General features: G+C 42.8%; 1 pseudogene; it reads left to right on the forward strand.

Annotated features, from left to right (window-relative positions):
- Positions 1-18,204: 18,204 nt before the first annotated feature.
- On the forward strand, positions 18,205-18,316 carry LOC125995656 (uncharacterized; annotated as a pseudogene).
- The last annotated feature ends 1,320 nt before the right edge of the window (positions 18,317-19,636 follow it).

Consider the following 19,636-nt stretch of genomic DNA (forward strand, 5'->3'; position numbering starts at 1 on the left):
GCAACAGCACCCACTTAGGCAGCACCCACTTGGCCCAAGCCTGGAGCAGCCAAAGTTGCTTTCCGAAGGGGAAGTTGATCTTTCTGGGTTATGGGGCCCTGCTGCTGACTTTGACAACATGGACCTCTGTGGACCTTGCACGCTGCTGGGACAGCTTTACTGCCCTTTCTGGCTTGCTGGGCGTTCTGGCCGGCTGCCTGGAGGTGCCAGCAGGCGCAAAGTGCCCATGGTGGCGTGATGGGAACTCTGGGCACTGCCTAGGACTAGGACTAGGACTCTGGCCTCTCTCTCTCTCTCTCTCTCTCTCTCTCTCTCTCTCTCTCTCTCTCTCTCTCTCTCTCTCTCTCTCTCTCTCTCTCTCTCTCTCTCTCACACACACACACACACACACACACACACAGAGGGGAGTGGGATTAGTGATGTCGCAGCGCGGTGTGTGTTGTCCCCTTCCCCCCAGCTGCCCACACCTAAGGGAGTCAGTCAGTTGGCCTCTAAGGCCTGCGCAGAGGGATATGGGGGGGGGGGTAGGCGGTGCGTGGGTGTCTGTCTGTGTAAGAATTCCAGGGAGAAGCCAAAGCCAGGTGGGGGCTGGGTCCCTTAGAGTCTGTTCAGTGCTCACAGGGAAGCCCAGGGATGTTTGGTGATTCAGCAGGTGGCAGCCTTCCAGCTCTGAAGCCTTTGCCTTGGCCCAGCCAGCCAGCCAGCCAGAGTCACCGCTTGTGCGCTGCTGTCAGAGGTGCCACCTTTGGGGAACCTCCAGGAGCTGCCTGTAGCTTGTTTTGCTCGCTCTCTTTTGGTCTGGAGGGAGGTCCGGGTCTTTTCTTTTGGGTTTTCTCTCAGCTTCTATTTTAACCTGTCCAGCGTACTTTTGAGTCTTTCCCAAATCAGGTGACCAACCAAATCAGGTGAATTGCTGGAGGTGGCAGCTGACCTCAAGCACAGTTAAGGAGTTATTTTTGTAGCCATAGATAGCGATAGGGAAAGCAGAGAAAGTCTTATTTTGGGGATCTAGCTATTTACTTTTTTTTAATATATAAAATATTAAGATTTTTTCCTCATGTTCCCAGTGCTGACATCTATTTTAAATATTAGAATGCTTTTTTTAGAAATATATATAAAGGAATAAGTTAAATTGCATTAAATGGACACTGTCATCAAAACTTTTTTCTTTGAAGGGCCCCTAAGCATGTTATACAGTGCCTAAGTTGAAAGCTTCCCAGTAAACATTTGTGAAGTGGAAGTTAAAACAAAAATTGCAACAGAAGATTGTCAGTGTTTGCCACTGGTCATGTATCTCCCTTAGCGATTTGGGTCATATCCTCAGCCCCCTCTCAGTTTTCAAGTTATATGAATGTCAAAGGTCTTCTTTTAGTACATATTGGTGTTAGCACATATTTTGACATGCAACATTATTTATATGGCTTCATGAATCAAACTTGCTTGTATTGGGCTGGAGAGATGACTCAACAGGCTGGATGGAACCCAAGTTTGATACCCCGTACTACATTACCCAGAGTGAACTCTAAGCTTCAAACCAGGAGTAACTCCTGAGCACTGTTAGGTATGCCCCTCCACCACTTGCCTGTCTTGACCTTAGACATTTAATTATGATTCCCAGTTAAATCCCTTAATTTTTCGATTTTATTTTTTTATTTTTGGGTCATATCTGGCGTTGCTCAAGGATTGCTCCTGGCTCTGTGCTCCGAAATCGCTCCTGGCAGGCTTGGGGGACCATATGGGATGCTGGGAATCAAACCCAGGTCTGTTCCAAAGTCAGCCACATGCAAGGGAAATGCCCTACCACTGTGCTATTATTTCGTCCCCAATTTCCAAATTCTTAAAAAATATTTATCCCAAATTGAAATAGCTTTTAATTCTTCCTCTTCCCTTATCCCACATTGTTTTTTTTTGTTTTGTTTTGTTTTTTGCTGAAGTGACTGGTTGTCATACATAAAGCCTGACTCTTTTTATTTGTGGTCCTCACAGTGGCTCCCATAGCAGGTTGTGGCTGGCTGGCACACTTGGCCAAGGTGATCCCGAGTGACACACTCCTTCAGTTGTGTTGCTTAGTTCACATTCTGGTTGGAGAGCTCTCCAGGCTCACACCTGTTGGTGTAGTACTTGCATATTTGTCAGTTGTGTTCGAAGTGTGGAGGGAATAGCCCTTGATATATGACAATTACACAAAAGTAAAACATGCCTGTAAATTGTTTGCAGCCCCGGAGTCAGAGAGCAGAGTTGCCAAGCTCAAAGAGAAGTGATAACGGATTGCAGGTAGTGGAACTAGGGATTGCACTTTTGACCATATGCTTAGCCAAACCATATGGTTTGGTCACTCTCTTAATCACTATAACTTTTCGTTTGTGGCAGATTCTGCACTTGACCTAGAAAGACCAACTCTTACTTAACTATTGCAAGGAAACCTAAAAGACTCATTTAGCTGTTTTTTTTGTTGTTGTTTTTGTCCTTTTTTTCCCTTTTAATGTCAGGGGTTCAACCCAGGACCTCACTTATAGAAGACAGGTACTTTACAGGTGCTCTATAGCTGCAGCTCCTATAGCTGTTTTTAAACTTTTAATATAATTAAATATAGATTTTTGTGTCACATCTGGCCGTACTTGGGAGTTATTCTGGCTTATTGCTCAGGGGTCTTTCCCCAACATTTCTCAGTGGGTCTTGGGCTACTGTGATTGAACCTCGCCTTCTGTAGCAAAGCATGACCTCAACTTACTAAGATGTCTTTACAGCCCTAGCTGTTTTTGTTTTCAAAATGTGTGCCTGCTGCATATTGAACATGGTTTATTTATAAGACTTGATTTTATATAAAACATTTAGGAAAAACTTTTTCTGGAATGCTTCTCCTCCCCCCTTTACTATGCCATAGAAAGAACCTTTTTAGAAAATACAGTATTTTGGAAGTAAAAGTTATAGCTTATTGATATTAGGGAATAATCTCTCCAGTATTTGAAGATGGTATGCTTGGGCCAACTCTTTTTTTTTTTTTAAAGCATTTTGCCTTTGCTATTTTGCACCTTTTTTAGTGCAAAATATAGGTTCAATATAGGTTTTTTGAGTATGTTTATTTTTTATTGTTGTTGCTGTCATTCCCATAAACATAATTTTCTGGAAGGAACTTGCTTATTTAAAGATGCTATGGAAAAAATCTGTTACATTTTCTCACTTAAATCCAATCAGTGGTGGTTTTTATTTTCTGACCTTACAAGATTGGATGTTGAACAGTATAAGGGCACCCCAAAAGCCATGCCAAGCGTGCTACTGTAGGTCATGACAGAATATAGATGGCTTATTTATTGGCTTATTTATTTTGGTTGGCAGCTGCAGACATAGAGTCTCCTTTGGAAGACCTGCATCTCATGCCCATCTTAACAATGTTGGCTTTTCTCTTAAAAGACTCTTGATCAGGATCAATCATAGCCATTTATCACCTTCTATTATATTTGGTGACTTTTAGCTTTAAAGTTTGTCACTTTAATAAGATACCCTCTTACCAGAGGACCATATTTTGGATCAATTCATTGGGATGTGGGAGTTGGGAGATACTGTGGAGAAGGGGAGAATGAAGAAAGGAAGAGAGGAATGGATGGGACTAGGAAGAGATGACTTGACCTCATAATTATGATTTCTGGCTTCATTAAAATGGAATTGGATGGCTGATCAAGTGTGTTCACTTCTTTCGCTTACCTTCCTTTTCCATAGATCACCCCCACCCCCCCACCCCATAGAAACATGCAGGAGAGAGACAGTAAGAGACAGAAGCAGGGACTGATGTAGACATCCTTTGCATAAAACCATGGTATCCTTTCAATACTGAAATGTCAAAGAGGGAAAGAAATCAAGGATACTGTAGCAGATTGGATTCCGGACAGCTGAAAGTATCCCAAGCTTGTTTTTCAGTAAGAGACCCCGTCCCCATTGCCAACCCCTACTCCCCGTTTCTCAGTGGCAAGCTCACGTGCTCCTTGACAGTGCTTATTTTAAGGAAGGAGCAAACATGATAGGTAAATGCAGGGGATGGACATAGATAATTTGATGGTTCTTACTTCTTTTCTTTTTTGTTTCTTTGACCACATCTGGCTGTGCTGGAGTGATGGGGGTGGCAGCTAGTTTTGGCTGTGATTGAGCAGGGGGTGAGTTTTGGTAGTGCTTGGGGTGGGGATCTCGTAGTGACAGTGATGGCTCTGAGCCACCCAAATGAAGAACTTGTGCTTCAGCCCATTGAGCTCTCTCTCACTCTGTTCTGGTGGTCTTTAACTTTTTAGGTTTGTGGTGTTGTGGTTTTAGTTTGAGCCACGGTTCTTAAGTGTTTTTATTTGGCATGAAAATTTTCTTGGTTGTCCAAGCCTCTGTTATATTTTCCTTCCTCATTTCCAGTTCTGTTTCTCTGTGTGGAGAAGTCTACTTTTCTATGCAGAGGCTGTCCTTATGGAAAGTATCTTATTATCCTTTATCCAAGGTTATCTAAGGTGTGTTAGAAGGGGAGAGAGAGTGCAGTAGAATGATTGCATTTTCTGTGTGCAGGAGGCCTGTTTTGGATCCTGGTACAGTGTAGTCCCCCAAATGCCTCTCAGAGGAACTCCTCAATACAGAGATGTAAGTAGCTCCCAACACTGCTGAGTGTTACCTCAAACCAAAAGATAAAATGGAATCTTATATTGTATATGTTTTAATTTTATTTAGTTTTTTTGCACTCATCGTTAAAAGTTAGTATGGTCTGTTTTAATTTCATTTAATTTTTCTTAGTCATCATAAAACTTAACATTTTCAGACATTAACTAAAGTTGAATTCCAGATCTTATTTGTGTTGTGTTTATTTATTTAGTTGGTTATAGGCTTTTTTTTAGTGCAATGTTGTGGCCTTCTATGTTTGACTGGTCAGCTGTACCATACAACTTGTCTTATTCGACTGTGTTTTTAGTGCTGGTAATGAAGTTTACCTCCACTTCTTTTACCATAGGCACAGATGAGATGAACATCCTATATGGTGCCTGTAAGGAAATCTTGACAGGATGGTTTTCATATTGGTCCCCACTCAGTAGCACCTGGGAACTTAGGCATGCAGATTCTCATGCTTTAACATAGATGTCCTGAATCGGAAACTCTCAGACACTCATTAGTTTGTGTTTTAATATGTCTAGTATGTTCAGAGGCATGGTCAAGCTTGAGGATGATTGCAGTAAGAAGTGCTGGATACCCAGGAGAGGGGTTCTGGGTGAAGAGAATAAGCCATTCTGGCACCTCTCACTGAAGACTGCACATTATTATCTATTGTTGCTGAGCTGGTTGACACTCTGATTAGTATTATCCACATTTCTAATTTTACCAATAACTGAGGGCATTGTTTCCATGTAACTTCTTAGTGAATTTGAACATCTTTTAAAGTATTTGTTAGCAAATTTGAACATCATTTAAGGTATTTGTTAGCAATTATAAATCCTTGACCACCTTAATTATTTTTTATTTGTTTGTTTTTTTGGGCCACACTAGTGACACTCAGGGATTACTTCTGTCTATGTGCTCAGAAATTGCCCCTGGCTTGAGTGACCATATGGGATGCCGGGGATCAAATTGTGGTCTGCCCTAGGTCAGCTGTGTGCAAGGCAAACTCCTAACACTTGCGCCACCACTCCGGCCTCATCCTTATTCTTTATTTTGTTATGTGTTGCTTTGCAGATGATTCTTGTATAGCCTAGATATAGTAGTTCTGTTGATGTGACTTTTAGAAATTTTTACTTGTTGTATAGTAAAGTTCATACCTGTTCATTTTTACTTGGTGGTGTATAGGAAGGTCTCAGGATGTTTTTAAATCCCAAGATTTTGGGGCCAGAGAGATGGCATGGAGGTAGGGTATTTGCCTTGCATGCAGAAAAATGGTGGTTCGAATCCTGGCATCCCATATGGTCCCCTGAGCCTGCCAGGAACGATTTCTGAGTGTAGAGCCAGGAGTAACCCCTGAGTGCTGTCGTGTGTGAGCCAAATCCCCCCCCCCCCACAACAAATATCCCGAGGTTTTTATAAAGAGATATTCTACATTGGTTGTATTAGCTTTCTGGTTTTACCTCTAACAATGACCACTTTGTTTTTTTGGATGCCCTCCTCAGGGCTATACTTCTCAGTGAGCCAGGCAGGCTGGTGATTGAACCTGAACATTCGGTGTTTGCTTTAGCCCTCTGAACTTTTCTTCAGGTCCTCATGATGCACACTTTGGTGTGTGGAATTTTTATCTGCATATATGGCATAAAGGGCTCCAGCTTTTTTCTTTTGCCATGTTGTGAGCCAATTTCCCTTATATCATCTCTTTTTTTTTTTTTTTTTTTTTTTTTTTTGTGGTTTTTGGGTCACACCCGGCAGTGCTCAGGGGTTACTCCTGGCTCCATGCTCAGAAATTGCTCCTGGCAGGCACGGGGGACCATATGGGACGCTGGGATTCGAACCGATGACCTCTTGCATGAAAGGCAAACGCCTTACCTCCATGCTATCTCTCCAGCCCCGCTTATATCATCTCTTAAATAGCATATTTTATGAATACCTCTTTGGGGTACATTATTTTTATCATTAGCTCAGGTTCCCATATTCATACATGAATATTTTCTAACTTTTTTTTTACTTTACAATGAGAAAATTTCTTTCTTTATTATTTTGTTTATTTATTTTATTCTGTTGTTTTAAGACCCTCGACAATTAAATTGAGTTCATAACACCAGGTTTCATAGCGATAGGCCATGCGAATTTGTGCTACATTTGTCCTCCAGATATCCTTTCCCATAGGGCCTTCTTCAAGGTAATTGCTGCCCAGAAGCTTTGCTTTCTCCTCATGAGGAATCCCACATTGCAGAACACTATTTCTTGCCACTTCACACGTATCACGGGTGCTTAGCTTGAAAACTTGCACAGCAATAGCATATTCTTCCATTAAAGGCTCCTTCTTTAAGTTGAGGCCATGAGAGATGTTATCTGCAGTCATGAATGCTGTCATCAGGTGGGTGAGTGCTCCAGCTTCCCTGCAGTGAGGCCACGCTCTCTAGGGAAGTGGAATTTCTTTAGAAATCCCAGGAGATACTGCAAGATTAAGGCCTTTGCCTGGATGCATTTGACCCAAAGTTTTATTCTTCGCAACACATCTTATTTCCCAAGCCCCATCAAGAGTGATCCCTGGGGCCGGAGCGGTGGTGCATGGGGTAAGACATCTGCCTTGCCCACCTAGGATGGACCCATATTTTCTAACGACTGATTAGGACCAAGAGTAATGAAGTTCAGTGCTTGTTTTTTATGTTTAAGGCTCTGAGTTAGTTCCCTGGCCTCCAGAAAAATAAGTTGAAATTTATGCCAAATTGTTCACTCAAAGTTCTGTGAATTCTAACAGATGTGCCAGCTGTACATTTTTTAGAGGCAAGATACAGAGTTTTCCTTTGAAAGTTCTTAGATCTCTTTGTATCCAACCTTCTGGCCCTAGGCTTTGCCATCACTAATCTGCTTTAGTGATAGTATTTTCTAGAATTTAGAGATTTAGATAGAATTTAGATATTTAGAATTTAGATAGAATTTTCTAGAATTTCTAGATAGTATTTCCCAGAATTTCATCCAAACCCTACAGTATGTACTTGAGCTTGTGATTGAGCTTGACTCTTTCCCTCAATAAAACTGATTCCATAGGAGGGAAGGGGATGTAGACAGAGAAGGGAGGCCATGCAGGAAAGGGGACTGGTGTTTGGAAAAAGAGGTGAGGGCTGAAGAGAAAGATCAAATAGCTGAGCACACACTTGGCATGCAAGGGGCCCAAGTTCCATACCTGCATGAACCCCTAAACACTGCCCAGAACAACCACCAAACACGGAGCCTGGGTGTAGCCTTTGAGCACCACTAGGTTTGATGAAATAGACCTAACGTACAGTTTATCAAGCCATTTGTCTTCCTTTTGGGTGGCAAGGATAGCACTCAAGTTCTCACGTGACTGTGTGTTCTACCACTGAACTACGGCTGCAGCTTTGTACCAAACTAGTTTTAAGTGTAGAATTCAGTAGCCTTACATCCTTACACACTGTTATGCAACCGTTATTGTTATGCCCTTTACCTGCAGAACTTTCTCATTTCCCCAAACTGAAATTCTTTTCTCATTATAAACTCTTAAGTACTCATTTTGAGACTCATCATGGGATGTTTCTCCTTTTCTCAATTCTTTTCTTTATAGTCATTTGTGTATTTCTGTGCCAACGTAAATTCATCACCATAGCACTGTAGTGTGTCTTCTATGGCGGGGCCCGCCCTTCCTTGGTTGTTCTCACAGAACTTCCTTACTTGTGGACCCTTCTTCCATAGACATTTTGAAATTATTTTGTCATGTTTAGACATCAAAGGCCTGAAAATGAGATGAACCTTTCACGTTGAATATTAACCTTAATATGGGGAAATATCCCTCCTCCCTTATTATGACTTTGTCCATTAAGATGTTTTCATTCATCTTCTTCAGTCAACTTCTTACTAGAGTTAAAACATTTCTCTGTCACTTGAACCATTTTTTATTTTGCAAGGATGTGATGAGAATTTGATTCTAGGTTGGTTTCTTAATCTGAACCTTAGAGGGAGACAAGAGGGGACTTGGTAGACAGGTTAGCCTGTTTCCTTTATTCACTGACCTTGTTTGACATGGATATAAGGTCTTATCTTTTCTTATCTTCCTCCTCCTCCACTTCGCATTCCAATGGCCTGCAAGGGTGGACTGGCAGGGAGTCCAGGTTTGGAGACAGTGCCTGTTGCCCTTTGTGGATGTTGGTGTCACACTTCCCCTGACTAAGCAGCATAAACTTCATTTTTATTTTCCTCTCTCTTTAGGCTTGCTAGCAGAGCAAAAGCAAAGCAAACAAAAAAACTAATTAAAAATGTAACACTCTCAAAAGCCTACATTGAGTTTTATTCAGGCTTTCACAGAAAATATGGATCCTTCCAAAGAATTTTACAGTCTAGTGGGAAAGAAAAGACTAATATACAAGAAACAATTAGAGCCCTCATTGTGACAGATGGTATATAATTAGGGGTTAATTGGTGCAGTGTCAGGGGAGTTATGAGAAGATAGAAATTTTGTTCTTTGACTTTTGCTTCGGATTTTGGTGGGATTATATTATGGGGAGTGGGGGAAGGAACTTGGAATTCGGGTTAATTAGTATTTCTGTTGGAAGTTTTGAGGGCCTAGTATTAAGCCCCTTGACCTTGAATTTTATTGCCTAATTTAAATTCTTAAAAACAACTGCCTTGGGATTAGTAATAGCAGGTGTCTAGAAAACTGGTAGTTCTCAGGCACTTAGTATAGTGATGTAGATCACTGATAAAGAGCTAGGGTGTCCTTACTACTTACAGATTTATCCATGTCTCAATTTCCCTAATTTTCATTGGTGCGTGTAATAACAGAAGATACTCCTCTCTGCAAGGTGATTGTAAGGACTAAGCTAGTTAACATTTGTGATAGTACCTGGTGCAAAGTAATCATAGAATAATATTCTATTATTCTATTATTAGTCCCGTTCTCTGGGACTTCTTTTGTCAGTGTTCATGGCATTTCTCTAGAGCAGCCACTTAGGCATATGAGAAATTATGACCAACACTTGCATGCTTTATTTTATGGAAAAAACCTGTTGATGGACCAAGGATATAGTGAGTGGTAAGGCTCTTGCCTTGCATGTGACCCACTAGGATTCAATACCCATTACCACAAAGGGGTCCTTGAGCACCTCCAGTAGTGATATCTGACCACAGAGCCAGGAGTAAACCCTAAACTCTCCCCAAAGGAAAACTCATTTGGGATTACAGCACTGTGGAATGAGGGCTTTCTCTGTGCTTTGCAACCAGGTAGATGTTTAGGTTGTAGACCGGGCAAGTGGAATACTCATTCCCTGGAGCCAGCTGGTGCATCTTGGTTGTTTCTGGACAGCCTCCGTGAGGGCAAAAGATAGAAGTGTTTAGAAATCAGGTGATTTTCATGAAGAAAAATAAGGTTTTAGCTTGCTGTATTATTATTTTGCTGTATTTTGTATTTTGCTATATTTGTATTATTTTGCTGTATTATGCAAAGCTGCAGTAATGAAAGGATTCACTTTCTTGGACTGCTTTCTAGGTCAGTGACCCTTGGTGACAGTCCTCTATAATGAATATTATTATTACTACTTTCATCTCCTTTTGGAGACCATAGAGTGGAACAAAAAGAATTTGCCCAATAAAGTAGAGGGATGCCTGGAAGGAATTAAGTTTGGGGATCTTTGCCAGTGGACAAAAATAATCCAGTTGGTGCTGCTGGTGGGGAGTTTTGTATCTTGATGTAGAGGCAGGTAATAGAGGTTATCCCAGCAGAGCATTAAACTGGGAATTAGTTTAATGGCCATTCTGATGAATCTCGAGTTCCAACCTTAGAGTATTAGAACAGTCACGTGGAGGGCTTCCTGTCCCCCAAATTGTTTCTGAGGCAAGTAGGTTGGGGTGGGCTTGGCACTTTGACATATCTCGTGTGATTCCAGATGCTGCTGCTGGGTTGGGAGGCTCTTTTTTTTTTTCCGGTCACACCCATTTGATGCTCAGGGGTTACTCCTGGCTAAGCGCTCAGAAATTGCCCCTGACTTGGGGGGACCATATGGGACGCTGGGGGATCAAACCGTGGTCCTTCCTTGGCTAGAGCTTGCAAGGCAGACACCTTACCTCTAGCGCCACCTCGCCGGCCCCAAGGGAGGTTCTTTTTAAAGTTAAAACATTAAAAAGTTTAGTTATTATGAATCACAAAGTTCTTCATGCTTAGATTTCAGCCAGAGAGTGTTCTAATACCCATCCATCCCTTCACTGCTGTCCGCTTCTCTCTACCAGTGTCCCATTTTCCTCCCACCCACCAAGCCGCCTCTGTGACAGTTTCAGGAAGTTCTTTCTTTGAGATCAAGCACACAAGCAGTGCTTGCTTTAATGGAGAGGCAGCTGTTCAACTTCTGTTCTGCAGTCAGGTGAGAGGATTGCAGATTCAGAAAATTTCAATACTCCGACGTCATGAAATGAAAACACGGTCTTGTTGACTTAGGCTAACAGAGAGCTATCTGCACAGGGCTGACTGGAAATCTGCATCTTTTCTTCCTTCTTTTGAGCATTGGTTCAGGTTAGATGTTAACTCTAAGGGAGAGAGGACTTGGGAATGCAAATCATGACTTAAGTATGCAATGCCCTGATTTATTCTTTTTTATTTTTTGGTTTTTGGGCCACACCCGGCTGTGCTCAGGGGTTACTCCTGGCTGTCTGCTCAGAAATAGCTCCTGGCAGGCACGGGGGACCATATGGGACACCAGGATTCGAACCAACCACCTTTGGTCCTGGATCGGCTGCCTGCAAGGCAAATGCCGCTGTGCTATCTCTCCGGGCCCTATTATTTTCTATCGTCCCCACCGCCTACCACCAGCACAGAAAGGTCTGTGGTCATTTTTCTTGGGAAAATGTTGGGTAAACAGAATTGTGGAGTGTTCATAAGACTAATGCAGATGGAAAAGAGGCTGCAGGTGCTAGTAAGGGACTAGGTGATTTGGAACTGGACAATGTTTGGAGGAAGATGCTTTAGCTCCTGGAAATTTGCTTTCAGCCATTTGGAGGAAAATCCTTCTGCCCAGTTCGACCAGATTCTGGACTGGGAGTCCTAGAAACAAGAAGGGCCACTGTTAGAGCAGAGTGTATGCAACTGAGACCGCATTTTCAGTCTGAACAATTATCTAGAATGAGACACGTTTTGATTGGCAAGGTTCTGTAGGAAATTAGCACCAAAGAACCAGAACAGATCCATTTTAGAGTGGCAGAAAGGTCAGATTTTTTTTTTTGAGCAGCTGGCTCCACTGAAGAAGCATTTCACTGGTTCATTTTACAACCTGAAACTCCCAACTGCAAAGCAGAGAGAAAGCCCACCTCCTATACACTTGGCGGAGCTCAGTATTACTCCTGCCTCTTCACTCAGGAATTATTCCTTGAGGGCCTGGGGGATCATATGAGGGGCTGGAGAGCAAACCCAGGTTGACCACATGCATAGCAAATGCCCTACTTGCTGTACTATGCTCTGGCCCTCAAAAGTAGAAAGGTATAATTTTCCCTGTGCTAGAAGGTGACCATATTTCCTTGGCAAGGGGGTTTGGCAGGGCAGAGAGAATGAGGAGCTAGAGAGGCCGGTTTACACATGCCCAAAGTTCTCCAGTATGGTCTTTTAATAACCTGAGTTTAAAAGGTAAACTCAGTGATGGTCTACCATGGGCTGGACCTTCCAGTTGAAGAGCAAGTCAGAGAGGAATGAGTTGGACTCTGGTCCTTGAAGGGTTAAGTTAGTTGGGGAAGCAAACAGGTGGATTTAGTGATAGTCACCAAGGAGTGGGTGCAGTATGGCAGCTGCACAACAATACCCTCTTCTCCTGGGCTCCTATGTGCCCCTGAGGCAGGGGAGAGAGGACTGAAGAGAGGGGAGGCTGTGCCAGCTGTTTATGCACAGAGGCCTAAGGTGGTGACCCACCCCAGACCACACAGGGTAGGTCGAAGTGGAAGTGGTATTTTTAAGTCATTTCTAGTTTTGATTGTGGCCACTTTGATCAGAGGCTCCTGGGAGATGCTTGCTCTAATAGAGCAAACTCAATTTACCTGGGGGTCGCAGGAAGCAAAGTCGGGGTGATCCTTGAGTGCAAAGTCAGTAGTAAGCCTTGAACATTGGGTTGTGTGTGACCCAAACAACTAAAACAAAACAAAACAAAAAAGATTCCTCTAGGGCAGGGCCACAAAATGTTGTATGGAGGGCCACAAACGGCCCGAGAGCCGTGAGTTTGAGACCCCTTGAGATCACTTAGTCTAAGTGCTCAAGGAGCAGAGGGAAATTGGGAACTGGAACTATACTTCAAAATCATGTAGGAAGTCTGGGGGCGGGTTCCTTTAGTTTTACTTTGTCTTTAAAAACGTGACTGTTGACAAGATGGTGCAAAAGGCTGGTCCATGTGCTGCAGGTGAGGCTTCAGTGTCTGGAACCTCATGGCACACGAGTGCCTCCAGTAGTGACTCTCACCTAGCTCTGAGCCAGCTCTGAGACCTTTTTGGGTATTACTCCCAAAGTGGGGAAAAATAAGCAAAATAAAGCAGAAAGTACCACTAAGAAACATGTGATTGGGACTAGAGAGATAGTCCAGAGGAAGCTAGGATGGGAGAGGGAATGGGTAGGTAGAGGGGTGCAGAACTCTGGGATGTCTGACTTTGGAAGGAAAACAGACCAGAGACGTACTGTTTAAAAACAGGATAAATAACACCATGCTTGAGGAAATTCATGGCCTTTAGCCTGAGCCTGGCTGCCCTGGTCCTCAGAGCCAGGTACATTGGGTACATCATACATGGGTATGATACATGGGTACATCGGGTAAGGTGCTTGCCTTGCAGGCTGCTGACTTAAATTTTATCTCTGACTCCCTCCCGTTCTGCAAGCATTATCAGGGATAATTCCTGAGTGCAAAGCCAGGAGAAACCCCTTGAGCATTATTGCTGGGTATGGCCCCAAAGTAAAGGTTAAAAAAAAAAAAAGAAAAGAAAAGACAAAAAATTAGATATTTTTATCCTTAAGGTGAAACAATTCTTAAAAGGAAAACTCTACCAAAAGCAAAAGCTTTTTGCCCTCAATTTGGAACACAGTACTAGACTCCACTTTAGATTTTGTTTTTAGTGGTTTACATCTATTTATTTTCTTCTCTCCTGTATCCCTTCCCCCAACCCCTTAATATAATCGCTTTACAAATACCCAGTTTACACACATAGAGTTTATAAATGTCCACTTCCAAATGCTTACTTACAAAAAACTCAGCACCCCAGGCTACATATTCTGGTACTATACACCTTGGAGTATGTGGCTTTATCTGCGACTGGGCAGTTTTGCTGAACTGACCCTGATCCTCATGTCCTCGCTTCCAGGAATCCTGTGATTAGGGGACCCCTGGAAAGACTGGCTCAGCAGCTCTCCTTCATTCAGCATCTGTTATTCACCTCTCAGAACGCTATCTTTTTCCTGCATCCTTGGATCCTAGTTGTGTCCAGGGCATTTGCTAGAAAGCATCAAATGTAGTTGATTCTTCACTGCTGCTTATTTGCAGATTGTGATTGAAGGCCCTCCTGGCTGGCTGTGTTTGTGAAGGGGTAAAGTGTGGGATGCTCAGTCTCTGAAAAATCCTTTGCAGCTGTACTGTGTGAACCAGGAAGTAGGTCCTAAAGCAGTTACATAAGCACAGAATCTAAGGGGCTGTGACTAATCTCAGGTTACTGTCAGGTGAAGGGGTCTTCAGCTATGCAAGGTGGGTGGATTATGCTCCAGTGGGAAGGGAGGCTCCGAGTCACAAGTGGGAGAGGAGAAAAAACCTTGCTAGGGGGCAGGAGTGGGAACAGAACCAAGAAAATGGTGTCCTGTGGAGATGGGAAGAGCTGGCTGGAAGGGGTCACCCCTGTCCTGTTCTTGGAATAGCAGCAGGGCTGGAGCAAGTGCAAAAGGGTGATAAATTGCAGGAGACATCGAGGAAATACTTTTGCAAGAGATTTTTTTTTTTTTTTTTTTTATCTAACAACTACTGTCTGATAGTTTGGGCAGAAGTAAAAAGGAGATGGAGTGTATGTGTGTGTATTTGGATTGCTTGAGGCCAAAAGAGAAGAGGTGTTTACTAGTCCAGAGGAAGCTAGGACAGGAGAGGGAATGGGTGGGCAGAGGGGTGCAGAGCTCTGGGATGTCTGACTTTGGGAGGAAAATAGACCAGAGATGTTCTGTGTAAAAACAGGATAAATAACACCATGCTTGAAGGAATTCATGGCCGTCAGCCTGAGTCTGGCTGGTCATCAGAGCCAGAGAGAGAGGGAGAGAGAGCCAGTGGGGACAGGTGACTGGCTGCCTGGGCTCACCTGTTAGATTGTCTGCAACTTCTGAAACTCTGTTGTTATGAGTGATTGGGGGTGCAACAGGGACTGGGAAAGGCAAGAACTCCAAGTCTTGATTTTTTATTTTTGTAGTGGTGCTCAGGCCTTACTCCTGACTCTGTACTCAGGGAACCTATGGGGTGCCAGGAATTGAACCTGGGTTGGCTGTGTGTTAGGCAAACAACCTTGCCACCCTATTATCTCTCCAGCCCCTTGATTTTGAAAGCAGTTGTGGAGTGATAGAAAGAGTGGTGGAGGGGCTGAAGTGATAGTGCAGTGGGTCAGGAACTTGCCTTGCATGTGTGGCTGACTCGGGTTCAATCTTTGGTCTCCTATATGGACCTCTACGTACTTCCAGAAGTAATTCCTTTGTGCAATACAACAAAGCCGAAAACCATAACAAACGAAACAGCCAGAAAGGGCAGTGGACTCAGGTTTTAATCCATCTGGGCCATTAGCTTCTTTTAGTGTGAATTGGGAATAATAATCAATGTGTCAGTGTTAATACGCTCTTGGAATTTGCCTGTTGTGGTGTAGAACATTCTGTCCTTGTGAACTTAGGATCTTGCAGCTGAGGTGGAGTGTGAGTTCTGAGTTCCTTTCATTCACTGGGTGGTGAATTGACCATTCAGTGATTAGAAGGATCACGAGAGAGACTGAGATTTTGTCCCAGGACCAAGAACAATCTATAGCCAATAACACCTTCTAGGATCTCAGATCTTTATACCTTCAGCACTAAGATTCTTCCTTTATGTTTTTAACCTACCTTGTTTCAGATCCTATCCCTTTTGTCCCCTGGCTATTAGTTTTCTCTTCCAAGGTCTCATGTACACTTGTTGTCCTGTGGGTGCCTACTCTCTTGGTGGAAATTCTTTTGAAAGTCCACAGTTGTAGAAGACGGCTCTGGAGTCTTTGGGACCAGGAGCCATGGCTAGGAGGCTAAGGAGAAAGGTGTAAACAATGCAGTGTCCATTCACTCTGATTTCTTGGTAATGGGGCAGGCACAGGAAAGAAATCCATCAGTATTGCATGCCATGTTCCAGGAGACAGGGCCTTACCTGTGCCTCCTAATGGCTCTGCCACCAGTTCACAAGGTTGGTAATTTGATGTTTGCTTTACTGTCACTGTTTGTGTAGTGACACCTGAGTTACTTGAAAGGCCGTACAAAGTTACGGGCACTGTGCTGGGCAACTTTCCAAGTTTCCATAGGGCCCTTTGGCAGACTTTCCCCCCCCCCCCCTCATTGCTCTTAGAAGCAGTGCCAGAACAGTGCCAACTTTCTCAGGAGAATTTTAAGCCTTTGTTTGCCTGTTTGAAGACCCTGTCAGCAGCTCAAGGGTCCTCTGTGTTTCTATGGATGAGTCTCATGATGTCATTGAAATAAAGTCAGTGTCTTGGGGGGATGTGCAGTTCTCAGGGGCTAATGTCTTAGGCTTTTTTTTTTCTTTTTCTTTTGCCACACACGGTGGCGCTTAGGGGTTACTCCTGGCTCTGTGCTCAGAAATCGCTCCTGCCAGGCTTGGGGGACCATATAAGATGGCTTGGAATTGAAACCAGGTCAGTTCTGTGTCAGCCGCATGCAAGGCAAATGCTCTACCACTGTGCCATCGCTCCGGCCCCCTGTCTCAGGCTTTAATTAAATTTCCCAGAAAGGGACTGGAAAGGTCCATTGTTGTGAAAGTAGACATGAAGTTAGAACTGTGCCATAAGAAGTCATCCGGCTTCTACCTCCTTTAGGGGAGCCCACAAGGAGTGACTGCCCCTATGAGGGGAGGCAATCACATGTCAAGATCCTCTTTGGTGGTTCTAGATGTTTTTGTGTGGGTGAGGTTTTTTATTTTTTCTGAGGAAACAAGAGAAGTGAGGTGATATAGCAGGCAGCTAACAGGGTCAGAAAGAGGAAAGGTGTGTGTGTGATGCTGCATTGTGGTTTTATCATCCACCACATGAAGGTTGTAGGCTGAGCTCTGGAAGATGCTGCTCCTCAGATTTCTGTAACTAATGGCTCCGAAAATAGGTCCAGAGACATTGGGTTAGGACTTGTGTTGATGTCCAAAACATCTGCTTTCTTTCTTTTTTTTTTAAATAAAATATTTAAGCACCATTGATTACAAGCATGATTGTAGTTGGGTTTCAGTCATAAGCAGAACATACCCCCCTTCACCAGTGCAACATTTCCACCACCCCTGCCTGTATTTGAAACAGACATTCTACTTCTCTCACTCATTATCATTGTCATGATAGTTATTAATGTAGTTATTTTCCTAACTGCACTCACCACTCTTTGTGGTGAGGTTCATATTTTGAACTGGTCCTTCCGGCTCTCATCTCTATTGTGTATGGGCATTATTACAATGATGTCCTTAATTTTTCTTAAAACCCATAGATGAGTGAGATTATTCTGTGTCTATCTTTCTTTCTCTGACTTATTTCACTCAGCATAATAGATTCCATGTACATCCATAAAAATAGGAAAATTTTATAACTTCACATTATGGCTGCATAATATTTCATTGTGTATATGTACCACAGTTTCTTTAGCCATTCATCTGTTGAAGGGCATCTTGGTTGTTTCCAGAGTCTGCCTATTGTAAATAGTGCTGTAACGAATATAGGTATGAGAAAGGGGTTTTTTGAATTGTATTTTTGTGTTCCTAGGGTATATCCCTAGGAGTTGTATAGTTGGAATATATGGGAGCTCAATTTCCAGTTTTTGAGGAAGCTCCATATTGTTTTCCATAAAGGCTGGACTAGACGGCATTCCAACAGCAGTGAATAAGAGTTTCTTTCTCGCCACATTGCTGCCAGCACTTATTATTCTTCAAACCACCTTCTTTGCTTAGGAAAGTTCTTCTGCTTGAGAATCCCATGGTGGTTTATGTAAACAGTGAAGTTTATGGCAATTGTCCTTCCAGATCAGGAGTGTGTTAGAGCTTTTCAGGATAGCACAGATACTTTGTCTTTGAAGCAACTATGCTTCTAGAAGTTTCTTTGAAGAAGCAATTAAAAAAATAATAAAGCAAAGAATAAAATCAACAAAAGAATAACAACAATGACAAAAATAAGAAATCAAGACTGTTAATCATTCCATAGTAGGTGATCACATTGAAAAGAAACCTTAATATCTAACAACAGGGAATCTTTAAACAAGTTATATGTACCCACACAATGGGCTACTAGGCAGCCCTTTAACATCTAGAAAAATCATAAAGTCACTCTAAAAACACTGATGGATACAAAAACAAAAACAAAGACACAGCACCTATATGTGGGTTTTTGTTTAATGTGTAAAGACTTTGGGACAGTAAACCTAAGTTATCTTTTGCCTAGAACTCATTGTTCTGTTTGAGCTCTGATACAGATAAGAAGGAACACATACACAAAAATTCAGGGAGGAATGGTTGGGTGTCTACCTTTTGCTATGACACAGTCATGAACTAGACAGGTCCAATTCCTGCCCACAATGGGCTTGCCTGTACTAGAGAAATACTAGAGAAACTGTAATGACTTGGTCATAAACTTTCTTAAATACTTCGAGAAAGGCTATAAAAGAATTACTCATGGCTGGAGAGACCCTTGTATGGGTCTGACCTGGGTTCCATCCCCAGCATCCCATGTGGACCTTCTCTGAGTGCAGAGGAGTAATCCAGGAGTAATTCAGGAGTAATTCCTGAACACTATAGGAGGTACCCCAAAAATAAAAAAAAATAAAAAGAATGATTCTTTGGGGCCAGAGAATTAGTACAGAAAGTAAGACATGATAGATGCAGAATAGTCTCACTCATCTATGGGTTTTAAGAAAAATAAAAGTTTCTCAGAGACAAAGAGAGGAGGGCTGGAACTTCCAACTCACTTCATGAAGCTCACCACAAAGAGTGGTGAGTGCAGTTAGAGAAATAACTATACTGAAACTACCATAACCATGTGAATGAATGAGGGAACTGGAAAGCCTGTGTAGAGTACAGGTGAGGGTGGGGTGGGATGGAGGGAGATTTGGGACATTGGTGGTGAGAATGTTGCACTGGTGAAGGGGGGTGTTCTTTACATGACTGAAACCTAATCACAATCATATTTGTAATCAAGATGTTTAAATAAAGATATTAATAATAAAGAAAAAGAAAGTAGAGACACTTGACTCTGGTTCAAAACTTCAGTACCACATATGGTCCTCTAAGAACCATCAATAGTGATACCTGAGCACAGGACCAGGAATAGCTCCTAACTACTGATGGATTTAACCCAAACATGCCCCTACCACTGAAAAAGAAAAAAAAAATGACAAAATTTCCCTGGAAAATTTTAAGAAAGCTAGAAATACATTTTTAAGATTTCAACAGTCTCCTTCCTTGTCTGTCTCCTTTATCCTCCCTTGTAAGGTAAAATTCTGGTGACAAGGGGTGATGGTGATGACACCATTATTTCAGGAGTAGAATAATGTCCTACCCACGGTTGTGGCTTCTGTTCTCTGCCACAGTCATCACAAGCCTTGTTGCCTGCTCGCCTGGAATTGCTTCTAGTGGTTGATCCTTTGTCTCTTGGGCCTCTTTGTTTGAGTCTTGTTCCCTTGATTTCTTTTTTTTTGGGGGGGGGTGTCACACCCGGCAACACTCAGGGGTTCCTCCTGGTTCTATGCTCAGAAATCGCTTCTGGCAGGCTCAGGTGACCATATGGGATGCCGGGATTTGAACCGCCATCC

Source organism: Suncus etruscus, chromosome 17 (genome assembly GCF_024139225.1).
Source record: "Suncus etruscus isolate mSunEtr1 chromosome 17, mSunEtr1.pri.cur, whole genome shotgun sequence".
Taxonomy (NCBI): Eukaryota; Metazoa; Chordata; class Mammalia; order Eulipotyphla; family Soricidae; genus Suncus; species Suncus etruscus.